This window comes from Balaenoptera acutorostrata, chromosome 3, assembly GCF_949987535.1.
Source record: "Balaenoptera acutorostrata chromosome 3, mBalAcu1.1, whole genome shotgun sequence".
NCBI classification, from domain to species: Eukaryota; Metazoa; Chordata; class Mammalia; order Artiodactyla; family Balaenopteridae; genus Balaenoptera; species Balaenoptera acutorostrata.
In genome coordinates this window covers 116,476,384-116,501,672 of record NC_080066.1, presented here as the reverse complement: position 1 = coordinate 116,501,672, position 25,289 = coordinate 116,476,384, and the positions used below count along the sequence as shown (strand labels likewise).

Below are 25,289 nucleotides of genomic sequence, written 5' to 3'. Positions count from 1 at the left end.
AGAGTAGCCCCCGCTCGCCGCAACTAGAGAAAGCCCGCGTGCAGCAGCGAAGACCCAATGCAGCTCCCCACCCCCCCAAAAAGAAATATATGTCTTTTGACCCAGCAGCTCTACTCTTAGTCTATAGACAGTTAAATTATATGTTCAAGGATATTAATTGAAATGAGGCTTAAACAGTAGAAAAGTGGTAACAAGATGAATGGCTGTTCATTGAGGACTGGTTAAATTATGGTGTATTTATACTTAAAAATGATGTACACATTTAGTTTATGTTATGGAGAGACAGCAAATAGTAAATGGTATGTACTAGATACCATAATCGGCCAAAATCTCCACCTCTCCCCCCTTTTTTACTGTCAAAGGGCATGGTATACTTTAGGTCTGTTATTCAAAATGGTCTTGCTCATCTCAAAGCCCAGAATTAGGCAGAATTTCCCTATCAGTCACAGGCAGTGCTGGACCAGGGTGTGGGGGGAAGAGCCAGCCTCTGGAGGAGCAGACAAATTGGTCTTCCGGTGGGTAGCTCATTCCCAAGAAGATAGGTGAATATCTTGCGTTTCCAGTTCTTTCAAATTTCCAAGCGGGTAAGTCATTTTACGTCCCCAAATGAAGAGGGGCTAGGAATGCACTGAAGGAAAACCTTTCCTCAAGGAAATCAGGAGTGAGAGCAATTCTTCCCTCGATGGCAACACTGGCCTTTGATTCTGCTATCCAGGAAGAAAGTGCTGGAGGTGACCTGTAGGCTTGGCCACAGAGGGGTCAGTGGTGGTGGAGACCTGACTTGAGGGGCATGTCTGAGTCCTCTGCCCTCGCTGTGGTGGCAGCAAGAGGCACATGAGGATTGGGAGAGCTGGGCCAGTGTGAGCAGCCCTGAGAATCTTTGGGTATTTCTGGAGGAGAGCCCTGGGAAAGGATGAAGCAATTTAGATGTTCATGGAGATGTGACCTCACTTTGCAGTTGGAGGAGATGGGGTCTGGGGACGTATTGATTACACATTCCTGGGGCGACCACTCCCAAATTGATAATGCAGTCCAGACCTTGCTTCTGAGTGCCTATTTCCTGCTATGTACTGGACACTTTAATTTCCTCTTCTTGGCCCCTAGAACCTGATCCTGGTTCAGTGCTTGCCATCTCAGTAGATGGTACCCCCAAGCATAGTTATCCGAATGAGAAACCTAGGATTTACCCTTATTGCTTCACTTTTCCTCATTTGCCATTTCCAATCCACCATCAAGTTTTGTTGATTCCACCTCCTAAATAATTGATGAGAATTGTCTATTTTTCATTTTTACCTATACTGCCATTTTCCCATTAATTCCTACCTCCCCTGAATCCATTCTTAAAGTAAAACTCTTTTTCTGTACTCACAACACTTCTGAAACCAAATGTATGTTTTTCTTCCCCACACCAAAACCAATTTTCTCACACCAGCTGGGTGTCCTACAATTCAATTAAATTCTGACACTGTCTGCCTGGAGTTAGTGTCAGATCCCACAGGCTTAGGGCCCAGTCCCACAAGACTGCCCCTGCTTCAGACACCAATGGAAAGTCTGGACCATTGTATTTCTGACCTACTGGCTATAAATCAGGGGTTCCCATGATCCCCTCCTGGGGTTTGATAATTTGCTAGAACTCAGGAGAACACTTTACTTATTATTACTGGTTTATTATAAAGAATACTTAGAGGGACCTCATGGTGAAATGGTTATCATGCCTGACTCCAAGAATACTCAGGAGCAGCCAAATGGAAGAGATGTATCGGGCAAAGTATGTGGGAAGGGGCAAGGAGCGCCCATGTCCTCTTCAGGTGTACCACCCTCCCAGCACCGTGATGTGTTCACTAACTCAGAAGCTCTCCCAACCCCATTGTTTTATGGTGGTTCCATTATGTAGGCATGATTGACTAAATCACTGACCGTTGGTGATTAAACTCTGTCAGTGGACTTTTAGGTTGCTTCCATGTCTTGGCTATTGTACATAGTGCTGCAGTGAACATTGTGGTGCATGTATCTTTTCAAATTATGTTTTTCTCCAAATATATGCCCAGGAGTGGGATTGCTGGATCATATGGTAGCTCTATTTTTAGTTTTTTGAGGAACCTTCATACTGTTCTCTGTAGCGGCTGTACCGATTTACATTCCCACCAACAGTGTAGACTGTTTGTAGACTTATTTTTTGTAGACTTTTTGATGAGGGCCATTCTGACTGGTGTGTAGTTTTGATTTGCATTTCTCTAATAATTAGTGATGTTGAGCATCTTTTCATGTGCTTTTTGGCCATCTGTATGTCTTTTTTGGAGAAATGTTTATTTAGATCTTCTGCCCATTTTTTGATTGGGTTGTTTGTTTTTTTGATATTGATCTGCATGAGCTGTTTGTATATTTTGGAGATTAATCCCTTGTCAGTCACATCGTTTGCAAATACTTTCTCCCATTCTGTGGGTTGTCTTTTCGTTTTGTTTCTGGTTTCCTTTGCCATGCAAAAGCTTTTATGTTTAATTAGGTTGCATTTGTTTATTTTTGTTTTTATTTTCATTACTCTAGGAGGTGGATCCAAAAAGATATTGCTGCGATTTTGGTGATTAAACTCAATCTCCAGCCCCTCTCCTCTCCCTGGATGGGTGGGGCTGAAAGTTCCCACACTTTAATCACATGGTTGGTTCCCCCAGCCCCACCCTGAAGCTATCTAGGGCCCTATCAAGAGTTCCTCGTTCAAGTCAGGTATGGTTGAAAAGGACTTCTTATGAATAACAAAAAACACTCCTGTCACCTCTGTCCACTCAGGAAATTCCAAGGGTTTTCAAAGCTCTGTTCCAGGAACCTGGGATGAAGACCAAGTATGTATTTCTTATTATATCACAGCATCTCAGTGCTTCACAAAGCACCTAGACTGCTCTATGAAAGAATAGGTCATATGATATCACTTCCACCTAAAACCCACCCATGGCTTTCCATTGCATTTGGGATCAAGTCCCAAATCCTTAACATTTCCACAGGCCTGGACGATCTGCCCCTCTGTGCTTCACAAGCTTTTTCTTATGATTCTCAACCAACTACTGCTCCCTCTCCCACTCTTCTTTCCACCTCAGGGAGTTTACCCAGGCTCCTTCCTCTGCCTGGTGAGTGCTTCTCTACTCTTCTTCTAGATTTTCTCTTTTCTACCCAGCACAGGTATCTCTTCCTCAGGAAACCTCTGTGACCCTCCAGACCTGGTGAGAGGCCTTGTGACACAGTGTCACTTAGCACAATTCCAGTGATTTCTGTTATTAGTTGTTACTTTCCTACTACTCCATAAAGACTTTAAGAGTAGATCTTATGTCTGTCTTGTTCATTTCTATTTCAGTACCTGTAAATATAACTGGGATGAAAAAAGTTATGTTTTTAAGAGATGGAAATTTTTTTTTCCCTAGTTCCTATTCCATGAAACTGACCCACATTCCCCCTCCTCTTTAAAATTTTAATAGCAGATTCTATAATGGTACTTAAAGGCTATGCCCTTGAAAAAACAAGACCCATTAAAAATAGAAGGAGCTTAATTTTTTCCCCTAAGTATAAAAATAATATGAGCTTATTGTAAAAAAATTCAGAAAAATTGGATGGCACTTATCATCTTGTTAAAATCATTATCTGATTATTATCATAAGTACTTATTGTTGAGAACTTATTATGTGCAAGTGCTTTACACACAGAATCCTTAAACTAGCCCTTTGTGGTAGGCATCATCTCTGTCTTACTGATAAGAAAAGCAAGAGTCATAACGACTTTCAAAGTCTCATACTAATAAGTGATGGGCCTGTGTGTGTGTGTGTGTGTGTGTGTGTGTGTCTGCAGATTTATGCCTTGGGCTATTAGGCTGAACCTCTGTGTGCATCCTTCTCTTAAGTGGTTCCTAACCAGGAGGATCATCCTTGATGAATCTGATTCAGGAGTTCTGCAATGGAGCCTGGAAACCCCTATTAGTCAGATATCCTGTTCTGTGATCATAGTTCTACAATATCAGACAGTCTCTTTTTCTTACTTTAGAGAAAAGTACAAGCAGGCCTGAATTAATTACTGATTTTTTCACTTGGGGGCCAAGTTATTTGTGCCCATGTTATTGACTCCTGCTAGCAAATAAGCACTAGACGCCCTCCTCTATAGATCTACAGTAAGTCCCCTACATATGAACAAGTTCCATTCCGAGAGCACGTTCGTAAGTCCAGTTTGTTCATAAGTCCTACAAAGTTAGCCTAGGTACCCAGCTAACACAATCGGCTATCTAGTAGTACTTGCTAATGCTCTGGGTAAGTGCTTCTGTGGTTAAAATCTCAATTTGTCTCCAGGGTTCCTTACTTCTCTGTTGCCCACCTTTTGGTCCTGGGGCATCTTGCCTCTGGGATTCTCAGGCTGTTGCAGAGCAAGGAAAGAGAGATCAGAACTAAGCTAAGCAATGTTGGGAGAGAGAAGGAAGAGGAAAGGGAAGAAGGAAAGAGAGGGGAGGGAGAGAGAGAAGAATCTGACAAATAAAATAGTATTTTGTGATTATAGAGTAATAGGACTCATTTTTCTTATGTGGCTGATAATCCATCTCTGAAGGCAATTTTATTAGAGGAGTCCTAAACATATATTCTAAACATTTAAAATGTCACATAAAAGGAAACAGGACTATAATGCCACTAGAGGAGAAAGTCTGGAATAGTGCCAAGATGTAAGATTTTTTTCAGTCTGTGGAATCAAGGTCATCTTTGGCTTTGAGGTCTTTGCTTTTGGCCACCACTCAAGCCAAAGCTTGAAAGCATGAAAGCCCTGAGGCAAAGTATCAAATGCTAACATGTTCAGTCAGAATGAAGGCTGGTGTAGGCACTTTCAAGCAAAGCCTATTTCAAATATTATCTAGCTGCAGGGTAAAGCTGCTGGTGCAGGGCAATGGTAACCCAAGAACACAGGTGTCCCATCTGTTTCAGAGGCACCAGAAGGACCACCAAGCTGATTGTTAGTGCCTACATGTGCAAAGGGGGAACCTGTACTGAATGCAATACTTTGTAATTTCTTGAAATAGTCATTGAATGACCCTAACTCTTCAGATATCTTCTTACACATACCTGTCAAAAATGTCCTAAAATTGATAAAACCCAGTGTTGGTAAGTATGTGGAGAAATGGGAATTTTCACTCGTTATTGGTAGGAGTGAGAATTGGTGTAAGCATTTGGAAGGTAATTTAGTACTCTTCAATGTTTTAATGTTTGTATCATTTGATCCAGTAGTTACACTTCTATAAATTTATCCTTCAGAAATACTTGCTCAAGTTTATAACAATAAATTACAAGAATATACATTCAGTATTTTAAAAAATTTATTTATTTATTTATTTTTGGCTGTGTTGGGTCTTTGTTACTGTGACGAGCTTTCTCTAGTTGCAGTGAGCAGGGGCTACTCTGTTGTGGTGCGTGGGCTTCTCATTGCAGTGGCTTCTCTTGTTGTGGAGCATGGGCTCTAGGCGTGTGGGCTTCAGTAGTTGTGGTGTGTGGGCTCAGTAGTTGTCGCTCGCAGGCTCTAGAGCGCAGGCTCAGTAGTTGTGGTGCACGGGCTTAGTTGCTCCGCGGCATGTGGGATCTTCCCAGACCAGGGCTCGAACCCATGTCCCCTGCATTGGCAGGTGGATTCTTAACCACTGCGTCACCAGGTAAGTCCCTACATTCAGTAATTTAAAAACTTTTTTTGATGAAATAAAACACATTTAAAAAAGCTCATAAAGTTCGTATTATGGTTTAATGAATAATTATGAAGCGAACATTCATCAACACTCATATCAAGAAAGATAATAATGCCAGTTCCCCAGAAGTCCCCAGGGTCCTTCCCAATTACAATTTTACTTCTTTCCTATAGGGATAAATTCTTTCCTGATTCTTATATCTGCTAGAACTGGGTTGTCCAGTATGGTAGCCACCAGCCACACATGGCTAATAAGCACTTGAAATGTGGCTAGTGGAATTCACATGTGCTGTGAGTATAAAACTCACACTGGATTATGAAGATTTAGTATAATAAAATGTAAAGCACTTCATTAATAATTTTTAATATTGATTACATATTGAAATGACAATATTTTGAATGTATTGGGTTAAATATATATTAATTTCACTATTTTTTTAAAAAATAAATTTATTTATTTTATTTATTTATTTTTGGCTGCATTGGGTCGTTTCTGTGCACGGGCTTTCTTTAGTTGCATCGAGCAGGGGCTACTCTTCGTTGTGGTGCATGGGCTTCTCATTGCGGTGGCTTCTCTTGTTGCGGAGCACAGGCTCTAGGCATACGGGCTTTAGTAGTTGTGGCACAGTAGTTGTGGCTTGTGGGCTCTAGAGTGCAGGCTCAGTAGTTGTGGCACACGGGCTCAGTAGTTGTGGCTTGTGGGCTCTAGAGTGCAGGCTCAGTAGTTGTGGCACACGGGCTCAGTAGTTGTGGCTTGTGGGCTCTAGAGCACAGGCTCAGTAGTTGTGGCATGCGGGCTTAGTTGCTCTGTGGCATGTGGGATCTTCCCGGACCAGGGATTGAACCTGTGTCCCCTGCATTGGCAGGCGGATTCTTAACCACTGTGCCACCAGGGAAGTCCAATTTCACCATCTTTAAAAAATATTTATTTATTTAGGCTGCATTGGGTCTTAGTTGCGGCATGCGGACTCTTAGTTGTGGCATGTGGACTCTTTTTAAAAAAAAAAAATTTATTTATTTATTTTTTGGCTGCATCAGGTCTTAGTTGCAGCTCGTGGGATTCTTTGTTGCGTTGTGTGGGCTTCTCTCTAATTGTGGTGTGTGGGCCCGGTTGCCCTGTGGCACATGGGACCCTAGTTCCCCCACCAGAGATTGAACCCAGGCCCCCTGCATTTGGAACACGAAGTCTTACCCACTGGACCACCAGGGAAGCCCCTAACTTCACCTCTTTTTTCCTTTTGTTTAATGTGACTACTAGAAAACGTAACATTACATTTATGGCTTGCTTTCGTGGCTCACATTATATTTATATTGGACAGCACAGGTCTACAAGTAACCACTATCTTGACTTTTTGCTAATAATTTTTTTCCTTTTCTTTAAATTTTTATCAACTGTGTATGCATCTGTAAAATAATATAGTTTTGCCAATTTTTGAAATTTATATAAATGGAAAATCTTTAAGTATTCTTTCATGTCTTGCTTCTTTTTCTTATGTAATTAATCCTGCTCTTACCTATAACTGTGATTCATTCACCTATAACCGTGATTCATTCATTTTCATATATAGTGAATATTCCAGTTTATGAATATATGCTACAATTTGTTTATCCATTTTGCTATGCTAATTTATACCCCTACGAGCAGTGTTTGAGAATTACAGCATTGTTTTTAATATTAAAAAATGGGAAACATCACAAATGTTCATCAGTAGGAATTGATAGATAAATTATAGTACATCTATGCAGTGAAATGCCACACAATTATTGAAAAGAATGAGCTAACTCTCTGAAATGACTTGGAAAGGTGTCCAGAATACATTGCAAATTAAAAAAAAAAAATCAAAGAACACATAAAAAGTTGCAAAATAGATGTATAGACTCATCCCATCTAGGCACACAAGTGCAAAAGTCTAGAAGTGCAAAAGAAGTTTTTGCAGCAAAACAATAGGCTGGAGAGCCTTGGAATGTAGGAGAGAGAAGGGTGGAGAGTGAAATGGTTAGAGGAGTGTTCTTGGAGGCTTTGACCTGGAGACGGGGAGCCATGTTAGATCAGCTGAGGGGAGCACGGAGGATGGGCGGGCTCTGGGAGAAGACCTCCTGTCAGGCTGTGCGTTGCCAGTTTTGGGCATTGCCACAACGACGTATACTCAGCAGTGAGCAGCAGTGTTTCCTAAGGACCTTGAATTTGAGTCCTTAGGAAAACATCTTCTTTTAATGCCATTGTTTCTATTGGAAAATCAGATTTAACTTAAGGCAAAACTTTTAGGTAATAACCTGCGGTAGGAATAAGTATTACATGCATGTTTACTTTATCATAATCTACTTTCAATTAATATCAGACTATTTCATGAAGAGTATAAGGACATTACAACAGCACAATTCCATTGACCTACTCAGCCTTTTATGGTCTCATTGCTTATATTTTACTACTCTATACTCTATAAGCTTCTCAATTTCTTAATTTTTGCTTTAAAAATCGATGGTCTTCTATATAAATTTGAAAAGAAAATACATAAAATAAAGGTACTAAATTTTTTTAAACATTTACTCAGATAATTTATCCTTTCTTTTGCCCTTTATTTTTTTCTGCAGTACTAGAGTTCTGTCAGTTTTATTTCCTTTTAGGCTGAAGAACTACCATTCACATTTCTCATAGTAAAGCTTGTGGAGACATATTCTCTCAACTTTTATCTTTCTAAGAATATCTTTATTTCCTCTTCATTTTTGAAAGATATTTTCACTGAATATGGTATTCTAGATTGACCTTTATTTTTCTTTTATTACTTTACAGAAATTTCTCCATTGTCTTCTGACTTGCAGTATTTCTGGGGAGAAATCAGCCTTTTTGTGTGTCCTTTCCTGCTTGTATATAATGTATTTCCCACCCCTCGCTCCTCTGGCTGCTCTTTTTAAGATCTGCTTTTTATTTTTGCTTTTTGGAAATTTGATTTTGCTATGACTAGGTCAGTTCTTTGTGTATATTCTGCTTGGAATTCACTGAGAGTCTTAAATCTTTGGATTGTTGTCTTTTATCAATTTTGGGAAGTTCTTGGCCAGTATATCTTCAAATATTTCTTCTACTTCACTTTCTCCCTCCTCTGCTTCTGGGACTCCAATTACATTAATGTTAGACCATTTGATATTTTCCCACAGATCTGTTCTGTTATTATTATTATATTTCTCTCTCTCTCTTTTTCCTCTGTGTTTCAGTTTGGATACTTATATTGATCTAAACTTGGCTCTGTGTACTATCCTCTACTTTGTCTGATCTGTGGTTACACCCATCCAATGAATTCCTTACTTCTGATATCATATTTTTCATTTCTAGCATTTCCATTAGATTCTTAAAAAAAAAAGTTTCCATGTTTCTGTTGAAAGTCTTCATCTCTTCAAACATATTTTCATCTTTCCCATTAGGTACTTTTGTATTTTTACCATAGTTATCTTAAAGTCCTAGTCTGATAATTTCAACATTTGGGTAAGGCCAGGGTCTGTTTCTATTGATTATTTTCTTTTATGACCATGGGTCCACATTTTCTTGTTTTTTCCATATGTCTTTTGATTTTTAATTGCATTCTGGGCATTTAATAGAATAGAAGACACTGAAGTAAATATTGTTCACCTTCAGAAGGGTAAATACCAGGCTACTAGAGTGGAAGAGTCAATCTGATCTGTCACTGAGCTGAGTGTGCTCTTTTATTGCAACTTGTTTTAGTTCACCACTGGCCTCAGATGTTTTCAGAGTGGGATCTGGACTTTCTCTCTAGCAAGGCCTGTATGTATCTGAGTCCTGGTGAGATTGCAGGGATTTTCTGGGGCTTCACAGCTCACCTCTCATCTTGTGGAACCATTGGATATCTCTCCTTGCTTTACAGACCAGCTGCCCAACTTTTGGGTTGCTGGGAATTTGCCTGCCATTCCTGACATCTCTCATACTTAATTTTTTTAAAAAAGAGTCTTCCTGAAACATCAGTCCTTTAGTTAGGAGCCTGGAAAGAAAAAGCTTTACTATTTACCGTGAAAGTTTAGCTAGCAGAAGAATCTACATTTCCAGGACAATTTTCCCCTTATAGTTACTAATCTGTTTTTGCTAAATCCTCAGCATAAATAATGTAAAAATGTAATTAAATCTAGAAAGCTTTTATACTTCCCCAAATCTTCTAAAACTTATTATAATTAGCAGTGTAACCAGGGTTTTGTTTTATTTTTAATTTGACACAGTAGTGGAGGATCCCAGTATTTTGAAATACAAGATTCTGGTCAAAAATTATACTTAAAACTTAAAGATTACTAGAACAAACAGATTGTCACTGAGTAATTGCAACTATGTTAGGCTAGTGAGACTCTGAGATGTAGTAGCAGATGATAAATCTAGCATTTCCAGTGGATCATTTTAGGAGATAACAGTGTCCAATAATAGTGGGAGAAAGCAGTGGGAGATTGTAAAGTAATACATGTTTAACCCTTGAAAGTTGTCACACCGGCGAGCGCTGGAGCTTAAGTGAGGTGGGAGCGTGAAAATGGCAGCGGCTGAGGAGGAGCCCAAGCCCAAAAAGCTGAAGGTGGAGGCGCCTCGAGCGCTGAGGTGAGCGCTACCTGACATAGGGTGGAGGGTGACGGTGCCTGCCGCTAACCAGGGACCACGTGGGGCTGCGCGACCGAGGCGCTGGGCGGTAGCCTCACTGCTGGCATGGGGCCCACGCACGGGACCGGTTGCTCGGGTAGCTGCCCGCCTGGCTGCGACGCTTTGTCCGGCGCCCGACCACTTTGGCCGAGTCGCTGCCGGCTCCGAAGACGCTCCGCCGCCCTTGGCCAATCAGAGCGCCGGCCGGGGGTGCAGAGCCGGCTTTGGGCGGGCTGCGGACGCCACGTGGGAGCGCGCCCGCGCACGCCACGTGGGAGGCCGTCCGCGCTGGGCTGGTGCGACCTGGGAGCGCCGGACCCACCCTGAGCAGAGTCACTCGCGGCCACCTCCTCTTCCCTGGGGGACGTCAAGGAGAATGCCCAACGACTGCTCCACCCTGGGGCAAAGACAGAATTCTTGGGAAGTTTTCGTAAAGGTCGCGGAAGGGCGCCTAGACCTTCCTTTTCTAACATACATCGAACTGAATGGTGGTACCTTTGGAGACTCTCTACCAGGGACCAAGACCCCGCCTTCGAGGTTTTGCGGAGGTGGCATTTGCCTGAACGGTTAGGAAAGCTTGATTTTTCTTGTTTTCTTTGCACTTTTGGCAGCAGTGGAGATAGTTCTGCACCTAAAATTTGCTTCACGTGTGATTTGATGTTGCAACTTTTACTTACAAAAAGTTATTGGTTAAAATGTTCCTTCCTAATAAGTATAAAGTGCAGTATGCACATTCCTTGATGATTTTGAAATGGAACATTTCCATCTCTGGAAGGCAGAGATTTTTCTATCTAAAAATAGACATCAAACTGGTTTAAAACTATTGGGACACTCCTGATTATACAAGACAAATCTCATGTCTTCCAACATGACCCTTCTTTACCTCTGAAAGAACGAATCATTCATAATTGAAAAGAAGAGATCACTTAGGGGTTTGGTGGTATGTTAACGCTGTTTTGAATGGATGGTGACCAAATCCTTGCCAGTACCTTTAATGTATTGCTGTTACTTTCAAAGGGTCAAAGGGTTAGGGTACCTACCTTATATGTGAAGAAAATACTTTTTCTTTTTAAAGTTTAAGTTGTCATACCGATGTGTTTCTGAAAAGCTTCCTGCTTTTACCTCTATGGAAATCTATAGGAAAACTCAGTTTTGATTTAAGCTAAGTTTGATTTAGTGTCAAGTTTTGTTCAACTAGCTGAAAATCCAGAGACAGCTTTGGATTTACATTTTTCATGTTTCCATTTCTGGGCCTGTAGAATTTATCAGATTCATTCTCATTGCCCATTGTTTTCTTGTTTGTTTTTTAGTTTGGCTAGAAGATTTCTTTATTTACATATTTTTTAAAAATAGATCTTTATTGGAGTATAATTGCTTCACAATACTGTGTTAGTTTCTGTTGCATAACAAAGAGAATCAGCCATATGCATACATATGTCCCCATATACCCTCCCTCTTGAGCCTCCCTCCCATCCTCCCTATCCCACCCCTCTAGGTCATCGCAGAGCACCCAGCCAATCTTCCTGTGCTAAGCTGCTGCTTCCCACCAGCCAACTATTTTACATTCAGTAGTGTATATATGTCAATGCTACTCTCACTTTGCCCCAGCTTCGCCCTCCCACTCCATGTCCTAAAGTCCATGTTCTATGTCTACCTCTTTATTCCTGCCTGACAACTAAGTTCATCAGTGCCTTTTTTTTTTTTCTAGATTCCGTGTATATGTGTTAACATACGGTATTTGTTTTTCTCTTTCTGACTTACTTCACTCTGTATGACAGACTCTTAAGTCCGTCCACCTCACTACAAATAACTCAATTTCATTTCTTTTTATGGCTGAGTAATATTCCATTGTATATATGTGCCACATCTTCTTTATACCTTTATCTGTCAATGGACGCTTAGGTTGCTTCCATGTCCTGGCTATTGTAAGTAGTGCTGCAATGAACATTGTGGTACATGATTCTTTTTGAATTATGGTTTTCTCAGGGTATATGCCCAGTAGTGGGATTGCTGGGTCATATGGTAGTTCTATTTTTAGTTTTTTAAGGAACCTCCATACTGTTTTCCATAGTGGTTGTATTAATTTACATTCCCACCAACAGTACAGAAGGGTTCCCTTTTCACCACACCCTTTCCAGCATTTATTGTTTCTAGATTTTTTGATAATGGTCATTCTGACCAGCGTGAGGTAATACCTCGTTGTAGTTTTGATTTGCATTTCTCTACTAATTAGTGATATTGAGCATCTTTTCATGTGCCTCTTAGCCATCTGTATGTCTTCCTTGGTGAAATGTCTATTTAGGTCTTCTGCCCATTTTATAACTGGATTGTTTGTTATTTTGATATTGAGCTCCATGAGCTGTTTGTATATTTTGGAGATTAATCCTTTGTCTGTTGTTTCATTTGCAAATATTTTCTCCCATTCTGAGGGTTGTCTTTTTGTCTTGTTTATGGTTTCCTTTGCTGTGCAAAAGCTTTTAAGTTTAATTAAGTCCCATTTGTTTATTTTTGTTTTTATTTCCATTACTCTAGGAGGTGGGTCAAAAGAGATCTAGCTGTGGTTTATGTCGAAGAATATTTTTCCTATGTTTTCCTCTAAGAGTTTTTTTTTTTTAATTTTATTTATTTATTTATGGCTGTGCTGGGTCTTCATTTCTGCGCGAGGGCTTTCTCTAGTTGTGGCAAGCGGGGGCCACTCTTCATCGCGGTGCACGGGCCTCTCTATCGTGGCCTCTCTTGCTGTGGAGCACAGGCTCCAGATGCGCAGGCTCAGCAGTTGTGGCCCACGAGCCCAGCTGCTCCGTGGCATGTGGGATCCTCCCAGACCAGGGCTCGAACCCATGTCCCCTGCATTGGCAGGCAGACTCTCAACCACTGCGCCACCAGGGAAGCCCCTCCTCTAAGAGTTTTATAGTATCTGGTCTTACATTTAGGTCTTTAATCCATTTAGAGTTATTTTTGTGTATGGTGTTAGGGAGTGTTCTAATTTCATTCTTTTACATGTAGCTGTCCAGTTTTCCCAGCACCACTTATTGAAGAGGCTGTCTTTTCTCCATTGTATATTCTTGCCTCCTTTGCCATAGATTAGTTGACTGTAGGTGCATGGGTTTATCTCTGGGCTTTCTATCCTGTTCCATTGATCTATATTTCTGTTTTGTGCCAGTACCATATTGTCTTGATTACTGTAGCTTTGTAGTATGGTCTGAAGTCAGGGAGTCTGATTCCTCTAGCTCCGTTTTTTTCCCTCAAGACTGCTTTGGCTATTCAGGGTCTTTTGTGTCTCCATAAAAATTTTAAGATTTTTTGTTCTAGTTCTGTAAAAAATACCACTGGTAATTTGATAGGGATTGCATTGAATTTGTAGATTGCTTTCGGTAGTATAGTCATTTTCACAATATTGATTCTTCCAATCCAAGAACCTGGTATATTTCTCCATCTGTTTATGTCATCTTTGATTTCTTTCATCAGTGTTTTATAGTTTTCTGAGTACAAGTCTTTAGTCTTCTTAGGCAGGTTTATTTCTAGGTATTTTATTCTTTTTGTTGCAATGGTAAAAGAGAGTGTTTCCTTAATTTCTCTTTCTGATTTTTCGTTGTTGGTGTTTAGGAATTTCAGAGATTTCTGTGCATTAATTTTGTATCCTGCAACCTTACCAAATTCATGGCTTAGTTCTAGTAGCTTTCTGGTGGCATCTTTAGGATTTTCTATGTATAGTATCATGTCATCAGCAAACAGTGACAGTTTTACTTCTTCTTTTCCAATTTGTATTCCTTTTATTACGTTTTCTTCTCTGATTGCTGTGGCTAGGACTTCCAAAACTATGTTGAATAAGAGTGGCGAGAGTGGACATACTTTTCTTGGTCCTGATCTTAGTGGAAATGCTTTCAGTTTTTCAGCATTGAGTATGATGCTTGCTGTGGGTTTGTCATATATGGCCTTTATTATGTTGAGGTAGGTTCTCTCTATGCCCATCCTCTGGAGAGTTTTTATCATAAATCGGTGTTGAATTTTGTCAAAAGCTTTTTCTGCATCTAATGAGATGATCATATCGTTTTTATTCCCTAATTTGTTGATGTGGTGTATCACATTGATTGATTTGCCTATATTGAAGAATCCTTGCATCCCTGGGATAAATCCCACTTGATCATGGTGTATAATCCTTTTAATGTGCTGTTGGATTCTGTTTGCTAGTATTTTGTTCAGGATTTTTGTATCTATGTTCATCAGTGATATTGGTCTATAATTTTCTTTTTTTGTGATATCTTTTTCTGGTTTTGGTATCAGGTTGATGGTGGCTTCGTAGAATGACTTTGGGAGTGTCTCTCCCTCTGCAGTTTTTTGGAAGAATTTGAGAAGGATCGGTGTTAACTCTTCTGTAAATATTTGATAGAATTTGCCTGTGAAGCCATCTGGTCCTGGACTTTTGTTTGTTGGAAGATTTTAAATCACAGTTTCAATTTCATTACTCGTGATAGGTCTGTTTATATTTTCTAATTCTTCCTGGTTCAGTCTTGGAAAATTGTACCTTTCCAAGAATTTTTTCATTTCTTCGTGGTTATCCATTTTATTGGCATACAGTTGTTTGTAGTAGTCTCTCATAGTCCTTTGTATTTCTGCAGTGTCAGTTGTGAGTTCTCCTTTTTCATTTCTAATTTTATTGATTTGTGTCTTCTCCCTTTTTTTCTTGATGAGTCTTGCTAAGGGTTTAATCAATTTTGTTTATCTTCTCAAAGAACCAGCTTTTAGTTTTATTGATCTTTGCTATTGTTTTCTTTGTTTCTATTTCATTTATTTCTGTTCTGATCTTTATGGTTTCTTTCCTTCTACTGACTTTGGGTTTCCTTTGTTCTTTCTCTAGTTGTTTTAAGTGTAGGGTTAGATTGTTTATTTGAGATTTTTCTTGTTTCTTGAGGTGAGATTGAATTGCTATAAACTTCCCTCTTAGAACTGCTTTTGCTGCATCCCATAGGTTTTGGGTCATCTTGTTTTCATTGTCATTTTTTTCAATGTATTTTTAAACTTTCTTCTTTGATTTCTTCAGTGATCTCTTGGTTATTTAGTAGCACACTGTTTAGCCTCCATGTATTTGTGTTTTTTTACAGTATTTTTCCTGTAATTACTTTCCAATCTCATAGCGCTGTGGTCAGAAAGATGCTTGATACGATTTCAGTTTTCTTAAATTTTCCAAGGCTTGATTTGTGACCCAAGATGTGATCTATCCTGGAGAATGTTCCATGTGCACTTGAGAAGAAAGTGTATTCTGCCACTTGGGGGTGGAGTGTTCTATAAATATCAATTAGATCTATCTGGTCTATTGTGTCATTTAAAGCTTGTGTTTCCTTATTTATTTTCTGTTTGGATGATCTGTCCATTGGTGTAAGTGGGATGTTAAAGTCCCCTACTATTATTGTGTTACTGTCGATTTCTCCTTTCGTGGTTGTTAGCATTTGCTGTATGTATTGATTTGCTCCTATGTTGGGTGCATAAACATTTATAATTGTTATACCTTCTTCTTGGATTGATCCTTTGATCATTATGTAGTGTCCCTCCTTATCTCTTGTAACAGTCTTTATTTTAAAGTCTATTTTATCTGATACAAGTATTGCTACCCCAGCTTTCTTTTGATTTCCATTTGCATGGAATATCTTTTTTCCATCCCTTCACTTTCAGTCTGTATGTGTCCCTAGGTCTGAAGTGGGTCTCTTGTAGACAGCATATATATGGGTCTGGGTTTTGTATCCGTTCAGCCAGTCTGTGTCTTTTGGTTGGGGCATTTAATCCATTTATATTCAAGGTTATTATTGATATGTATGTTCCTATTACCATTTTCTTAATTGTTTTGGGTTTGTTTTTGTGGGTCTTTTTCTTCTCTTGTGTTTCCTGCCTAGAGAAGTTTCTTTAGCATTTGTTGTAAAGCTGGTTTGGTGGTGCTGAATACTCTTAGCTTTTGCTTGTCTGAAAAGGCTTTTGATTTCTCAGCAAATCTGAATGAGATCCTTGCTGGGTAGAGTAATCTTGGTTGTAGGTTTTTCTCTTTCATCACTTTAAGTATATCCTGCCACTTCCTTCTGGCCTGCAGAGTTTCTGCTGAAAAATCAGCTGATAAACTTATGGGGATTCCATTGTATGTTATTTTTTGTTTTTCCCTTGCTGCTTTTAGTATTTTTCTTTGAATTTATTTTTTGTTCATTTGATTAGTATGTGTCTTCGTGTGTTTTTCCTATGGTTTATCCTGTATGGGACTCTCTATGCTTCCTGGACTTGGGTGACTATTTCCTTTCCCATGTTAGGGAAGTTTTGACTATAATCTCTTCAGATATTTTCTCAGACCCTTTCTTTTTCTCTTCTTCTTCTGGGACCCCTATAGTTCGAATGTTGGTGTGTTTAGTGTTGTCCCAGAGGTCTCTGAGATTGTCTTCAATTCTTTTCATTCTTTTTTCTTTATTCTGTTCCTTGGCAGTTATTTCCACCATTTTGTCTTCCAGCTCACTAATTTGTTCTTCTGCCTCCGTTATTCTGTTATTGATTCCTTCTAGTGTATTTTTCATTTCAGTTATTGTTTTGTTCATCTGTTTGTTTGTTCTTTAGTTCTTCTAGATCTTTGTTAAACATTTCTTGTATTGTCTCAATCTGTGCCTCCATTCTATTTCTGAGATTCTGGATCATCTTTACTATCATTACTCTGAATTCTTTTTCAGGTATATTGCCTACTTCCTGTTCCTTTATTTGGTCTTGTAGATTTTTACCTTGCTCCTTCATCTGTGACGTATTTTTTTGCCATCTCATTTTTTATTTTTTATTTTTTATGAGTGGGATTGTGTTCCTGTCTTACTGGTTGTTTGGCCTGAGGCTTCCAACACTGGAGTTTTTAGGCTGTTGGGTAGAGCTGGGTCTTGGTGCTGAGATGAGGAACTCCGTGAGACCTCACTCCGATGAATATTCCCTCGGGTCTGAGGTTCTCTGTTAGTCCAGTGGTTCCGACTTGGAGCTCCCACCGCAGGAGCATCGTCATGACCCCAGGCTCATGAACCAAGATCCCGCAAGCCATGTGGGGCAGCAAAGAAAAGAAGAAAAAAAAAAGAACAATAACAAAGTAAAAAATAAAATTAGACTAGGAAACTAACAGATATGTTAGGAAGAATATAAAAATAAAAATATAGATGAATCAATGACTGGAAGGTACATCAGTACCACAGTAGTAAAAAAGAGGAGGAGCTAAAAGAAAAAACAAAAAAGGAGGAGGAAGGGCCTTGGCTGTGGAGGGCGGGGCCTAAGCAAGGGCGAGGTTTGGGCAGTGGTTGGGGCCAATGCTCAGGACCCACAGGACTGGAAAAGGCCCTGGGGGCTGTGGAGGGTGGGGCTTAGGCTCCAGGAAGAGAAGGGGCCCAGGCGTGCCCTCACCCCTGGTCTCAGAGGGCAGGGGACCTCATCCTGGAGCCCAGCAGGCTCCCCGTGTCTGAGTGGGTGGGGCATTCGCCCTCCACTCCTCTGCCGTTCCTCCTCGAGAGCCCCTCCCGCCTGCCTCTCCTGTTCTCCCTGGCCACCCTCCTATGCCCCCAGGACCCACGCAGCCTGGATGGGGCTCTGGAGGGTGGTACCAGCTTGGGAGCTCAGCAGGCTCCCCAGTCCGAGTGGGCCAGGCAATTGCCCTCTGCTCCTCTCCCACTCTTCCTGGAGAGTCCCTCCCAGAGAGTCCCTCCCACCTGCCTCTCCTGATCTCCCCAGCCTCAGGGGCGCAGATCCTGTCTGGCCTCCACTTCTCCTCCCCCCTCAGTCCCCCTGTGTCCTGCCAGTTCAATGTGGGGTTCCTTCCATCTCCTTGGGGGTCAGAGTCCCCCACCAGCAGCCAGCAGGCACTCTAGTTGTGGGGAGAGGCTAACTTGGCGTCTTCCCACACCACTGTCTTGACTCCACCTCTAGAACTGCCCATTGTTTTTAAGGGCAAGCTCTAACTTCTGACATTTCTAAACAAGACTCATTTGAAATATATCTGTCATTTCTCATGGACTTAGTAAAACTTTATGCTTTTATATCTGTCATTTCTCATGGGCTTAATAAAACTTTATGCTTTTTCAGCTGTGTAAAAGTTTAGAAAATTGATTCATTTTTTTCTTGCTTGATTCAACTATGTTAAAGACAGTCGTCAGAGATGATGTTAATTTTTGCCTTTGTGTCTTATCTTCTTCAGAGTTTTTTAAACTTGCCAAACAAGGAACTTCCCTGGTGGTCCAGTGGTAAAGAATCTGCCTTCCAACGCAGGGGACGTGGGTTCAATCCCTGGTCGGGGAACTAAGATCCCACATGCAGTGCGGCAACTAAGCTCGTGCACCTCAGTGAGAGAGCCTGCGTGCCGCAATGAAATATCCCGCATGCCTCAACGAAGACCCTGCATGCCGCAACTAAGACCCGATGCAGCCGCAAAAAAAAAAACCCCAAAAAACTTGCCAAAGAAGGACCCAGGTAGGTTCACTGATTGAATGTTTGTTATGATCAGTATGAAAATGCTGATTTATAAACAGTTCTGTTTGGTACAGTTCTAGGTATAAAAGTAAAAAGACGTAAGAAAGGCAAAAGTAAAAAACTATATGAAAAACAGAAAAACAAGGAGCACATAAAATTATTTTTAGAATTAAATCACAGCTGCTTTTACTTTAGCACCAACTATGACAAGATTTTTTCCAACTTTTAAATTGGAATATTTTCAGTAATTCAGAAGTCTTGGAAGAATGGTATAAGTAACACCATATATTAATAGCTTTTACCTCAGTTTACTGATTGTTAAATATTGTTAATATTTTCTAACAATCTAAAAAGTTACATCTTTTATTTGGGTAGTTGAGAATTATATCTTGTTTCTGGTTTTTTTTTTTTGGTAGTTTGCTTCTTGGTGATTAGGTACAGAGACAAAAAGACCCTGTGATAGAATCATCCCCTCACTTTCATCAGTGCTTACCTCATGGTATCTGCTACTTGTGAGCCATTCATTTAGGGCATGGGTTCTCTTGGATCATAGCAAGGGGTGAAGAGGGGAAATAAGTGAATATTCTCTCTATAAGGTGTCTCCCTCCCCTCCCCCTCCTCTTTTTGATGAGTACTTACTGGTCTGAAGAATTAACCATGCGCATCAAGGCAGGGTGAATTCAATTTTCTTTTCTTATCAAGTGAAGAAAGGTCAATCTTTCTAGGTTTTTCTGGTGTAGTGTATTATCCATCAGAAAGTTCGCTATGATTTTGGATTCTGTTATATTTCCCACAAACCTGTCTTCAGAGTTAATAGTTTATAGCACTCTCGTTCAGATAAGAAGGATTGGCGCTGGAGGATTTATGATATCTAACCTAATTTTCCATCACCATACCTTGACCTTGGCTTTTTAAGTTGTAGCCCATACGAAGCAATCAATTGCTACCCGATAGAGGCAAATGGCCCTCTTTAACTCTAGGGCAATAGCTAATAAGGTCTTGATAATTGTGATTTATCCACTGTCAGCGGTGATTGCATGTGCCTCTCTGAAGCTGCCCTGAACTGATGGATACAACCTGTATGACAGGAAGCCAGTTCCAGAGGCTTTCTCCTTTTATCCTTAGCATCGCCAGGGCTCCTAGAATGGGACTGATGAAGTCATTTTTCTTTCATTGTGGTTTTTTATAATGAAATATGGTAAAAATTCATCTTCTCTTGAGCATGCCAGTTTTCCCTTGTCAGATCTACAGTCTTTCCTTGACTGAACCGATTTGTTATCTACAAAAGCAGTGGCCTTGCACTTCCCTTTTGATTCAAGGAGCTCTGGGTTGGCCAAGAGGTGTTTTCTTCTATAAATTTAGTAGTGGGTCAGCTCTTTCCTTAGCCAAGACATTTGGTTTCCCTTTTAAAGAATTCGAGAGAAAAAGAAATATCTGTTATTGGTGACCCTCTGGAATACTTCAAACTGTCTCATCCTTCAGGCATCATTGACCAACACCCTAGGCAGTAGCAAAACCCTGTGTTAGGAGAAGCCAAAACTAATTTTTCTGTATGTCCCAGGATTGAAAGATACCTTAGTCATTAGTAAAAATGAAGATGTGATAATCCGGATCCCACTTGTTTAAAGACGTCATCACATACGAATTTGAGGAACACTCAGAGTCAAGCTCTTTGTGGTTCTGGCTTGTCTGAAGTGAAAGCCTGTTGGCATGTCCTTTAAAGCATTGAATCTGGGTAATACTGGATTTACTATTATCAGTAAAACAAGAAAGTAGCTGGGGCAAGAAGAGAAGATCTTATATCCTGATGTTCAGCCCTGCCACAATGATACATTTTATATTTTTTTTCCACTGGCTTTTGCTTGGTAGTATTTGATTTCAATTCAATTTGCATCTGAACTCCTATTTGCTTTTATGTTTGTACAGATTTATTAAATAAAAGTATGTTAAGCTTTTCTTGGGCACAGGAAAATGAAGACTCCTTCAAGCTTTCTCAGGCCCTTTCTTCACTATACCCCACCTTCCACATTATTTAATTGTCTGTTATGATACAGACTGCTAGTTCCCCTCAATATCCATTTTCTCTTTCTTCTGTACAGGTAGAATTCCTTTTTTTTTCTTTTTTTAAAATTAATTATCTATTTTATACATATTAGTGTATATATGTCAATTCCAATCTCCCAATTCATCCCCCCCGCCGCCCCCCCCCCCCCCCCCGCTTTCATCTTGGCGTCCATATGTTTGTTCTCTACATCTGTGTCTCTATTTCTGCCTTGCAAGCCGGTTCAAGTACAGACAGAATTTCTAGTTTTTAGCTGGGTGCATGGTTGCCCTGAGAATAAAGGCTACATTTCCCTGTACCCTTTGCAGCTAGTTGTGGCCATATGACTCTATTCTGGTCATTTGGGATGTGAGGGAAAGTAATGTGTGCAGCTTCCGGAAAGAAGGGCATGCCCTTTCTTTTTTCCTTCTTTTACTGTGCTGAGTAGAATGTAAACATGACAGCAGGTCATCTTAGAGCTTGTGGACAGTGGCAACCCTCAAAGGATGGTAGTGCAACAAGGTAGAAAGAGCCTTGGTCCCTGGACAATCCCATGGAATAGAGCAGATCTGTCAGCCCTACACCTTTATCTGGGCTGTTTCATGAGAGAGCGCTAAATCTTATTTAACTCACTGCAATTTTGGGTCTCTGCTTCATGCATCCGAACCTGTATTCTAATTAAAAACCTTTTGTCTGGGGACTTCCCTGGTGGCCCATTGGGTAAGACTCTGTGCTCCCAATGCAGGGGGCCCGGGTTCGATCCCTGGTCAGGGAACTAGATCCTGTATGCCGCAACTAAGAGTCTGCATGCTTCAACTAAGAAGTCTGCATGCTGCAACTAAGACCCGGTGCAGCCTAAATAAATAAATAAATAAGTAAGTAAATATTAAAAAAAAAAAACCTAAAAGATTTCTCAAAAAAAAAAAAAAAGAAAAGAAAACCCCCCAAACCTATTGTCGTCTTTCCCAGTGGACCGAAGCTCCTTGGGGATAGGCACTATGTTCTGGTCGCCATTTGTGTTCAGCTAGTTCAGGACTAATTGGTTGGCTCTGGAGGTGGAATTGGAAACAGATTAGTTTTTTTCCTCCAAATGAAAGGACCTTTTTGATGAGACACAATTACATAGGGTACAGGTAAAACACAAGTAAACTTTTCTGCCGCCTCTTGCCTTCCTAGACTCAGTGGGGAGGGAAGGGGAGGGTCCCTAGGCAGAAGGGCAGGATAAGAAATAACCGGGCTTTGTCTAATATCCATGGTCCACTAGGATGTCGCCACCCTCCCCTCTCTACTGTTGGTATGGTTGGAACCTTACCCTATATGCACCCTTGCCCTTCTGCCTAGGGGCTCTCCCCTTTCTTCCCCTCAGAGTCTAGGAAGGCAAGAGGCAGGTGCATGTCCCATTGCCTTAGGCTGTTCCACTGGGCTCTCCTTGAATGGGGCCTGCTCTGGGGTTCAGACTCTGGAAAGAATTTGTGCTGGTAGCCTAGGCAGCCTAATTACTATATCAAGGTAGACAGGCATTTAGGGGTTGGGTTACAGAATCACATTAAGGGCCAGATACTTAGGGGCTGGGACTCCCCAGGCAAAAATGACTCATTGATCCTATAAAATATATGGATCCAAGCCAATTCTATGCTTACATTAAAAACACCTTGTACCGTCTTTGTCCAGTCAAGTCATAAAACCGTAACAATTGTTTGGACAAAGAGAATTTAATATATAGACTGTTAACTAGATATAAAATTGTTAAGTAACCGAAAAGGCAAGAAAAGAGCACCAACGCATCACAGAGATAGCAACTGCAGGAAGCAACTACCACTCACAGGGTTTGGGGAGCAAAGACTGGCATTACTAAAATTTAGACACTGGGAGGAGGGGCCTGTGGGTGGAGCTCAGGCCTCAGGGGCAGGCACAGCTCTACTGGGACCAGCGTCTCTGAGCTTGGAGAAGGAGCCCTGTGGGCTTGAGAACTGGACCACTAGGAAGGAGACAGCAGCTGGGATGAGGCTAGTATTACACGTGTTGGAAAAACTGCAAACTGGATTTAAATACATCCATGGGGGTGGAGGCAGACACATTGCTGGTGTGACGCTCACAGGACTTGTGAGCAGACAGGAGTCCCTTCTCTCTCCTCCAGCCTCCCAGTCTCCCTTGAGCAGAGTGGAACCTGACAGGGAGACTGCTGGCCAGGCAGAAATGTGGTTTGCAGACGCCTAGTTCCAGCACCACAGGGCACAGCATAGAAAGATGGGTTTGGAGCTGAGAGATTATAGCTTAGTAACTGGCACACACCTCAATGGTGTCTAAATTCAGACTGTTGCAAGTTGTGTCAACTAGCATGATAGGTAAGGCCTACAGACTTCAGCGACTTAAGGGACCATCTGGTGACTTTAAGGGAGAAAGACTTGTTCCAGGGAGATGAGGCAGATAAAACATCACAGGGCTGGTGATAGGAAATAAGTCTCAAAGAATGCAAAGGATTTCCATAGGCAAACCAGTGTAAGAAGGATGCTCCAGTGAGAAAGAACAATAGATGCAAAGACCCAAAGGCGGGTCCAAACCCTTAAAAAGACTGAGTTACAGGGACTTCCCTGGTGGCGCGGTGGCTAAGAATCCACCTGCCAATGCAGGGGACACGGGTTGGAGCCCTGGTCCGGGAAGATGCCACATGCCGCGGAGCAACTAAGCCCGTGCACCACAACTACTGAGCCTGCGCTCTAGACCCCGCGTGCCACAACTACTGAGCCCGCGTGCCACAACTATTGAAGCCTGCGCGCCTAGAGCCCGTGCTCCACAACAAGAGAAGCCACCACAATGAGAAGCCCGCGCACCGCAACGAAGAGTATCCCTCAGGACAAAGCCTGAGCTACTCAAGTCTTTGGGCTTCCCTAGGATAAGGCAGGAGTTGGGGCATGGCTGGGGGGAGCAGGAGGCTCCCCCAGGACCAGCGACCTCCTAGGACTCTCACCCTCAGAGTAGGTAGGATTTTCTATCAATTCTTCCTCTCTAAGGGTGATGTTTTATGCTGGGCTGACTTGGACAAATTACTTAAAATGTCTGCTTAGGGAAGATTATTCCCAATTGATAAATAAGGAGACTGAGGCTCTACAAAGTAAGTAACATGTCCATGATCACAGAAGCAGTGACTCAAATGACCTGATTTCCTACTGGACATCATTGCCTGCATATCCCCGTGGATTCTCCAGCTGAGCACGGCCAGCATGAACGCCTTCCCTTCCTTCACACCTAGCGCCAGACCTTCTTTCTGGATCTCTGAAGTCAGTTGGTTACTATATGGTTTGGGTTCCTTCCTTCTTCCTACCTCCATACCCCTACCTTACTCCATACAATCAATCATGAAGTCTTGTAGATTTCACCTGCTAAATGTACATTCTCTACTCTTTGTCACTGCTGGCTTGTCTTTATTCAAGTACTCACTTGATTGCTGCTAAAGCTTTCCATAGGTCTCCCTGTTTCCAGCTTTGTCCTCCTCCAATCCAGGCACCATTCTGAGGCCAGGGAAAGCTTTCAAAAACACAGAAATGTCATTCTCCTTCTCAAAAAGGCTTTCAATGGCTCCCATGGCTTCCTGGAGAAAATCCAAGATCCTGTATATTTCACAGTGAGGCCACCATAGCATGGTCCCTATGAACTCCTCCAGCTTTGCTGGCCCTGGTCTCCCTATCTTGGGGTGGGGCAGGGGGACACCTGTGGCCAGGAAAACAAGGTCGAGGTTCACCTTGCTCCCTCCACTGACTAAGCTATGGGCGAGAAATCACAGTGATGCCACATGGTGTCCTGTGTACCCCAGCAGGTCGCCTGCCTCTGATTTAGTGGCTGTGCTGCTCGAGCCTTTGCTCACTGCAGCGCAGCAGTGATGCAGACCCTGCGGGCTTCCGTTTTCTGTGCTGAAATGAGTGTGTGAGGGTGCCTCTGGGTATTGGCTTCTGTGCTCTCTTGTCTAGTCCTCTTCCTCTTTTTCTTTCTTTCTTCCTTTTTTAAAAAGTATAGTTAGCCTTTTGTCTCATTGCACCTGAGAAAGCAAGATAGGTCCCTGGCAGCTCTCCTGGAGCCATATGAGAAAATTCAGCCAGGGTTCTCCTCTTGCAGTGGCTGCTCAAGCCAGCTGGTCTGATCCAAAAATACCGCCTCCATAAGTGCTGCCTGCGTTTTCCATAGTACCCCAAGGATATTGGCTTCATTAAGTGGGACTAAGTGAACTTCCTGGAATGGGTCACCCAAGATATCTACCTTACCACAGAAACAATGCTAGATCTTTGTACATAAAACAAACAAAAAACCAAACCAAAACAAAACAAACAACAACAACAACAAAAAAACTAACAAAGCAAAACAAACAAAAACAACTTCAAAAAATAGTGTATTTATATTAGACAGGAATCTTTTAATGCAAAGGGCAGAAACTCAATTCAAATTAGCTTAAGCCTAAAAGAGAATTTATTAACATATTTA

At 41.4% G+C, this 25,289-nt stretch overlaps 1 pseudogene; it reads left to right on the top strand.

Annotated features, from left to right (window-relative positions):
• The first annotated feature begins 10,211 nt into the window (after positions 1–10,211).
• LOC114237738 (40S ribosomal protein S29-like) lies at positions 10,212–25,031 on the top strand (annotated as a pseudogene).
• The last annotated feature ends 258 nt before the right edge of the window (positions 25,032–25,289 follow it).